This window comes from Centruroides sculpturatus, unplaced genomic scaffold (assembly GCF_000671375.1).
Source record: "Centruroides sculpturatus isolate CEXI.00-Female unplaced genomic scaffold, Cexi_2.0 scaffold3330, whole genome shotgun sequence".
Classification (NCBI taxonomy): domain Eukaryota; kingdom Metazoa; phylum Arthropoda; class Arachnida; order Scorpiones; family Buthidae; genus Centruroides; species Centruroides sculpturatus.
In genome coordinates this window covers 2453-11156 of record NW_019387419.1, presented here as the reverse complement: position 1 = coordinate 11156, position 8704 = coordinate 2453, and the positions used below count along the sequence as shown (strand labels likewise).

Genomic DNA, 8704 nt, shown 5'->3' with positions numbered 1-8704 from the left:
ATATATACACATATATATATATTTTAACGTGGGTCGTAACAGTATTTGGGCGTCTTGAATGACGCTATGTAATTGTTGTATAGGCCCGTATAAACGAGGATATTATTGGTTAATTACCGATTTTTATCTTTATATTTATTCGTTCGAAAATATATGCGGTAAAAAAGACACTCGTTTCTCTTGCGTGATGTCTCTCATTTACCATAATGTTTCGTGACGTTACTTTTAATAGTTAAGCCAGTCTGATTTTTTAATGTGTTTACTTGATGTCTCCTTCTGTAAGCCCTTTTAGCCATTCTTTTTCTTTTTTTTCCGTCTTGTAAATCTGTTTATTAAAAAAAAAATACACAAAAATTAATTAACATTTCTATACGAAATGTAGATTTATTTAGCAAAATTTAAAATACAGTACTAAGGTCATTAATATTGTATATGTATAGACTATTATCATGTAAATCCTAATATAATTAAAGGTATTCAAACGAGAAAACCTTTATTAAATAATATAAATTCATTACAAGAGCTTAAAATAAAATCCTCAAAATAAAAATTTAAATATTTATACAAGAATTAATTATTATTATTATTATTATTATTTAGTTTTTTATAATGTTGTTTTTTGTTTTTTTAGGGAAGGAAATGGCTAAGAATGCATAATTTTAAAGCTTTATTTTTGATTTTTAATTCTTTAAAAATAAGCAAACTGGTTTTGTTTACAGCTAAAAATCCCTTCCTTATGCTTATATTAGAGTAGACCAAACTGTAAAATAGCCTTTTGGTTTTATTATTAATGGCCTTGGATGTCGTTGGTATATTTATAATAATGAAAAATTATTATTAATTAATTTAAAATTTCAAATATATATATATATATATATATCAATTTTATAATTGAAAAAGTTTATAGCCAATTAAAACACGCGGAGAGACTTTAAAGGGAAATTACTGTTTGCGATAAATTAATCGAAGTTTTAGATATAAATGGGCGGTTTGTGGTTGGAAAAATCAATGTTATCAGTGTAACAGTGATAGATCCGAGAATATGGAAGGTATTTCCTTTTACTTGTTTATCACCGCAACTGTGTTAATAACCCGATATTTTGTAAATTCTGATCAAACCGGTCTGTCTCGTGTTCTCGGAATATCAATTCTAAGAAGGTTTGGTACAAGTCCAAATTAATTTCTGACCGAATATCACTTTTAATACTCGATTTTTTTTTTTCGTTTTAACTCGCTCCGATGGGAGTAAATCTCTGTTTAGTCAAATTACTTCCGATGTTTTCGGAAGTGATAAAGTTAGAGACGTCACAACATTAATTTTAAATATTTATTCTAATATTAGATGCGCTCCGTCGTAAATTTCATGGTCGTCACGTCACGTCACGAAACGTAAAAAATTCACGTTTTGCTAGCCGCTTCGGATCAAAGCGGTTTGGAGGGCGTGGAGGGAATTGATCGCGCACGTGAGACTGACCTAGTTTTGCCCAAATGGCAACACCCAAGTCACGTGGCTCGATTTTTTGATGGACATCGTTGAACTTGATTCGATATTATTCAAAATAACAAAGAATTTTCGAGTAGTAAAGTAAGTCAAGGATTAGTTAGTTACATTGATTTCGAGAATTATATATATACACATATATATATATTTTAACGTGGGTCGTAACAGTATTTGGGCGTCTTGAATGACGCTATGTAATTGTTGTATAGGCCCGTATAAACGAGNAAACGTTATATTTATATATATATATATATATATTAAATATATTTATAAATGTATATAATTAAAATTATAAAAAAGAGCGTAACTTATAATCAGCTTTACCTAAAATTTCCTTGTTTTAAGATCAGTGGACATGTGATAAAATACGCAAATTCTAATGAATACAAAGAAATTACAGCTTAATTTGCGTGACCACTAACAGTAAATAGCGTAATTTTATACAGGCTAGTTTTTGATTGACAAAAAATGTCTAATCTGATGTCTAGACAACAACATGTTTCTAGGCATCACTTAAGATCAGAATTAGATAGATATAAGCATTAGCGGGTGCAGAAATCTTAAGAGGGGTTACAGAAAGGAAAGAGCATGCCTAACAAAAATTTGTTACTACCTGATGTACCCGGCTTTACTCGAAAAAACCCTTAGAATGGGGGTGGCAATTGCGCCCTGCGTATCTCCTAAATCCGCCCCTGGATATACAAGTACTGTACAAACATTACTCGGTTGTAAAGGATATACGACTGTTTTTTACGATTCGAAAATTGTATAAAGAAGTACAGTGTATAGAAGCCGTTCAGATTGATGTTTTTTTTTTTGCCAGATGTAATCAGAAAAAATAACGCTATTCTATCCAATTCATTAGCTAAAAGACGTTTACCAGATTGTACACGTAGGAACTCCACTCCCTCACTCACTCGACAATCATCAAATACTCAATATTAACATCGCATTTTCTCTTCTCCTTCCTAACTTGGATCACGATTTTCTTACGAAGTTAAATTATTCGAGTAATTATATCGTTTTACTCTCAGAAAATTCCGCTAGAGAAAATTGCATTTACTTGGTTTTCAAAACCTCGGATCTTATTAATATAATCGCATTTATGCAATTAAAAAGATGGATAACAACATAACAACACGTACTTTAGCTTAGATTTCATAATGCAGATTGTAACAGCTATTGTATTATTATTATTGTTGTTGTTGTTATCTTTATTTTTTTTAATAACTGCCTGAAGATTATGTAAAGTATATATATATATATATATTTATTTATTTGTTTTTATTTTTTAAAATTTATTATAAAGTAAAAAGAGACTCGGTTGTTGCTATTTATAGTAAAACGATCACGTGAATCGTTCACTTTTATTTTCTAACAAATGGCACGTGCGCTCGAGTTGCTATTATTAATTTAACTTTCACTTTTTTTTTTCCTTTCTTTTTTTTTTTCATCTTCTTCTCTTTCATAAAAATACGTTCATTGATATTTTTGTTTATTAAAATTTTTAATTTAATTCTTATTCCAGCGATTTGTTTAAAATGAGTAAATTTCTTCCTGAAAGTAATTTTAATTGACATACTTTTTTGTTTTAATTAAAAAGTAAGAGTTAAACGGTGCCAATTAAAAATCTATATTGATTATTTTATAGATTACATTCGTTATTATAATAAATTACTATTTTATAATATATATTTTCTATCGATTTTTATGGGGTTCGTATTTCAAAGAGAGCATTTCTTGTGAAAAAAAAATTGATATCGAGTTAAAAATAAGACTTTACGTATGAAGTAATTAATAAAATCAAATTATTTAGAGATATTTAATTAAATTATATAAATAATAAACAACGTATTATATTACCTTAGCGTAGGCTTTAAAGAATTTCAATTTAAAAAATACTCTATCGATCGTATAGATTATTACTTGTTTATGTATTGTAAATATATATGACACGTAAACAATGATTTGAAATTTGTAAATATTAAGTGCATAGTAATGTGAATTTATAACACAATGATAACAGCGGAATTTTGCAAACGGTACCGATGAACTTTATTATTATTATTATTATTATTTAGTTTTTTATAATGTTGTATCAATTATATAGTAAGAAGCATGACTTTAGCTAGACAGACAATGACTGGGGAGAGATTAGAAATGATTTCCTAATCTCATAAAATGCTTTTATATATTCCCCTTTTCTCCCAGGATTATTTAAACGTATTTTATTTTATAAATCCGGAAGAGAGTGGGGGGATTAAAAATTTCAGGAGGGAGGAACTTTAATAAGAATATAGGATTATGGACAGAATCCTTAATCCACTAAGAGCTAAAGAGATCCAATGGAATACCACACAGGAAAATCATTAACTTAATGCGCTTTACTATCACAGGGGAGCTTTGTAATCACTTTAGGCTCGACTGCTAGCCACATAAGGGCGATAAAAAAGCGATTTAATAAAAGCGAGAATTCGCTAACCAAAATACATTAAAAACAAGACGGATGAAAAAAAAAGGCCGTCGGTTTGTCCGTCCTCTCGCGGGACACACTGATTGTGAAAGACTTGTTTGTTCGGTTTCGGGTAGTAAAAAATCCCCCTTTCCCCGTCAAGGAAAGTATTTAGCTGTCCTGACGCTAACTAATAAAGTAAGGAGAGGCTAAACGTTCCGCATTCGAACAAGGATGTCGGTGACGTAACGAGTGACGTCAACGTGATGTCAGACAATCGGGTACGGTTACTATGACGACCAAGGACAAGATGGAGTGTGGGCAGTGGACGTGACGGCATTTCTCCACCCCGGCGAAGAAGGGGTAGGACGAAGGTTCATCGCTGCGAATATACAATCAGCGATTCTCACGTTTAATTGTAATTACCTAAAGCGATTAAAGGTATTTTTAACTTATAAAAATTTTAACTTTTACGCGGGAGATAATTTATTTTACGCCCCCCTGCGAGAAATTAGGCCTGTATATCGGCTCGGATTTTTTCTTTTTCCAGGTGGAAGAAAGTAACTCGAGGGATTTGGCGGATAGTTTGGACGAAAGCAGGTGCTTGATGAACAATCGCGAATTAGCCCTTTTGGCTTTTTTTTTTCCTTTAAGGGGGCTTACAAACACCAGACCCCTATCCCTGTTTACAAAACATCCCCATTGTTGATATGTTTTTGGCGGATTGTTTGTAAGAACCGAGGGGGTCAAAGGTCGATTGTTGTTGGTTCCTAACATCTGTCAGGCACACGTGAGGAGAAAAAAGCGCCTTGTTTTCTTCAAAAACTACTTCGCAGACGTGTTCTGGCCGAGTTCCAATGTTTGGAATCGAATCCCAAACAGGCACGGAAGGAGACGGATAACTTGAGTTTTTGCCTTAAATGATCGTGTCAAAAATATCTGTTCGGTGTCTAATTATAGAATTAAAACAATAGTTTCTCGGATCTCGCCTTATTTTTCTGGTAGAACAATATTGTTTACGACGAAGGAAGGTAAAGAAAGAAGAAAAAAAACAATGACTGTACGCCCACGTCGTGTTTCTGCGCCGATTAACACCGAGCGAAAGCACGTTTTGAACGTATGATGAACACAGGATATTGCCGAAATAAATGTAATATTATAATCTCATCAACATCGCAACCCACTCCTACCTGGCTGCTGGGGGAAAGGAAGCGAAGTCGCACGTAATGACATTTTGTCATGCGCCCCCGTCATAGTTGCCATGGAGACGCTGCGTTTCTCACCTGGCGCCCGTCCAACTCTCACCTGTACTGACGTGGGTGAGAGGTGATCTTTCGCCTCCCCCTAAATGTAATGTGGGTACGGTCACACGAGTGCTCACGGTCGTTACGTCATGCATACTAATTACATCGCTTCGTAATTCGAATCCAAGATTCGAACCCGCAAGCCCAAAGCGCCATCTATCGATTCCAAGGTTTAAAAATAACCCCCCCCCAACGACAGACCAGAAAGAATAGGTCTGTAGAGAAGAAGGACTTTAAAAAAATCTGTTTACGAGTTGATTAGCGTAGAAGTAAACCCGTTTTGTGATATTCCCCCTTCTCCTTCTCCTCCTCCTCCTCCTTCTTCTTCTTCCCACTGTTTTTGCCACCATCTTGTGTAAGCCTGAAGCTTCGACATTTGCACGGTCGCTTCTCGGTAAACAAAAATTTCGCGTGGATGGACGAGTAAGCAGAAAGGCTCAAACACAAGAGCAACTTTAAGAGAATCGATCGATAGTTTCGTTTCTTGCGAACCCGATAGGCGTATTTTCTATGACGGAACACAAATTTTTTTGGGGAGGAGAAAAAAAAAATGGTAGCCAAATTAACTGGCACGCGTGAAGAAGACGTTACGATTTCGAAACGTGAAAGTAAAAACTCAATTAAAAAGTAGCCTGTTCGATGGGGTAGAGGTAGGAAAACATGTCACAATTACACTTTCCGTTCAGGTAGAAGCTGCCCCATCGTGGCCCGACCTTGACTGACAGCAGAGATAAGTGCCGAGGGGTTGTTCGAGATGCGAAGAAATAAAAACGAATGATACAAAACTAAGGTTTCCCAAGTTGCCAAGGTCGATGTAATGTCGCTGCAAGGGTTGCCCAATCAAGGTCACGGGCGGTTAGTGTCGCCATCTGTCATCGAAATCGCTAACTTTCGTGGGTTGTCCCCCTTCTTTTTTTTTTAATATATTTTTTTCTTTACATCTTCGAGAAAAATTCTGTAGCAATAGTAAAAATTTCGCACGTGCTAATATACTAAAGCAATTAGCTATAAACCGAATGATAAAAAGTGGCGATAGCATTGGGTGTAATGATGATAATAATATTTAATGGGGTAGAATTAATATAAAACGTATTGTCCTATTTCGTGGCTTTGATACCGGATAAAAAGTTGGATAACGTGTTAATTATAGATGTATCATTAAGATAAAAGACGAAAGGATGTGTTTTGGATAGGTTTTTTGTGTTTTTCCTTTAAGAAAAGCGAAATGGTTCCTTCGATAAACTAAAGACACGCCGGGTTTAGAGAAATTTATGATGGAGTAGCCAGGTTTTGGCTTAGTCTAGGTTGTTAGAAATCGGTTTTTATTCTTAAAATATAAATTTTTAAATCATTTAATTCGTCTATTTTTCGCTTTAATTTAATCATTTCGAACTAAATTAGGAGAGTAATTAAAATATTTTATTACCCTCCCATTTAGAAAAGTAGAAGAAGTAGGAGTTGGCATTGTTCATAAGGGGATTGCTTTAAATTATACGTATAAAACCGAATTATTTGTACGTTAGAATAAGTAAATTGTACACGTAAATTCTAAAATGACACTGTTACTGTCGAAGCGTAAAGAAACCAAAGCGATACAAGTGTAAAGAAGAATCAAACAAGTTTATTTAATTAAAAAAAAAAGTAAAGAGAAAGATGTAAATAAGTAGGATTCCATAGAAAATTGTTAAAGAATTAATCCATCAAGAAATTCATCAGGATTTAAAATAATTTAAAGAAAAAAAAATCAATATATATTTTTTTCTCTTAATTAAAGCGATAATTCGTGTGAAGTATCCAGAATTAAAAAAAAATGATGATAATAACCGGAATATTCGGCCTTTTTTTAAGCTTTATATTACCGATGAAAGGGTTTTATTTTGGTGAATATAGATTTACGGAGCGACGACAGTTTCGTTTAGTAAATCAGAAATTTTAGAGAATTTATATTAAGTTTCTTTAACAAGCTGAAGAAGTAAAAAAAGTGACAGTTTAACGACTTTAGTTAATGGCGATAATTTCACTACGGTTAACAAATCAAATATTTCCTGCTGTTAATGATATCGTTTATTGTCTAACTTCAGTTTTTCGCCCCTCGATAGTATTTTACGTCGATTGGAATTAGGATAATATCGTAAAAAAAAAAAAAGAAATCGCTTAATATTTAACAAAAAGTCTGTCAAAGCAACGACAATAAAAAAAAAAAGGAATAATTCTCTTCTTCGGCTACCGAACTTTTATTGTAAATTCTTTAACCAATTTCGCATTAACGCCTTTAATAAAACATGTTTTATTAATTATAAATCCATATTTATACGGTTCTAATCCCTTAGAGAGCGATTTCGATAAAAATAGAGCGTGTAGTAGTTGTTTTAATGGGTTTTTATGTTAATGAAAGCCCACGGGTCTTCATTATTGTTTTGGTTTACCCGAAAAGATTTTGAAGAAATGTATACTCTTTCCACTCCATTTTTATACGTATTTTTCTGTAAAAATATTATGTAGAAAGGAATCAACTTAACCTACATCGTTCTATGTAAATTTTTAAATCAAAGAAAAACATTTTCCACAGAATTTTATCGAATCATCACGCAGTAGTTTTCCAAGGAAAATTGATTTGCTTCTCAGATACGAAAATATCGATTTTGAATAGGTCCACTTTTGTTTAACGCCCTTTTTAACAGGAATATCCTATATAAAAAAAAAGTTGTTGGAACGAAAAAAAAAAAAACGAACATTTACAATCATTTTCTTTTTCAAAATATATATATATATATTTATTATTCTTCCTGAATTAAACATATACATACGTATATGTATGTATATATTTATATAAATATAAAATTCTGCTCATCTCTAGTGGCGTCACAACTTATAGAATGTTATTTTTCTTTGAAAAGAGATCATCAGCGAAGTTGAATATTTCATTCAAAACATCTTTCTTTGCCAATAGACCAACCAGGGAGAGATATCTTTAGAAACAGCTCCCTAACCATACGTGATGACGTCAAAACTGCGCGTATCCGTGCGCTCTTGTGCATCATGATCTTTGCGAATGGATGTCCTTGGCCTCTACTGACAGAAGGAGGAGGCAGGATGCGGTTTCAACGTCGTCATAGCAACCTCATGTAGACTAACAACAATTTGTTTTGCTGCACAAGAGACAGGCTGTCTCTTGTACGGAATGATCGTATTTCCTTCATTTTTTTCTTCCACTTCTTTTTTCTTCTTATTATTATTTCTCTACATTTTTATTAATTTCTACCCGGTTAATAATAGCCAGAGAGAAAAAGTCAGAAGTATTAGTTATTATCGAGAGATAACTTCACTTCTATACCAGGGAGGATGGCAGTGGAACCTATCTAAAAGGGGCAGAGAGAGAGAGAGAGAGAGAGGATAAAGTAAAATAAAATGGCGAGAGACAATATTTAAAAAGAAAAAAAAAATTAT

The 8704-nt window shown here is 33.1% G+C and overlaps 2 long non-coding RNA genes across 2 annotated transcripts; one reads left to right on the top strand and one right to left on the bottom strand.

Moving 5' to 3' along the window:
* Positions 1–109: 109 nt before the first annotated feature.
* Positions 110–2504, bottom strand: LOC111616411. The gene is made up of 2 exons (XR_002755243.1): positions 2382–2504; positions 110–325 (listed from the first exon to the last, which is right to left on the bottom strand). It is a non-coding gene; the product is annotated as an uncharacterized LOC111616411 (long non-coding RNA).
* A 724-nt stretch (positions 2505–3228) lies between these two features.
* Positions 3229–7460, top strand: LOC111616412. The gene is made up of 2 exons (XR_002755244.1): positions 3229–4394; positions 4504–7460. It is a non-coding gene; the product is annotated as an uncharacterized LOC111616412 (long non-coding RNA).
* The last annotated feature ends 1244 nt before the right edge of the window (positions 7461–8704 follow it).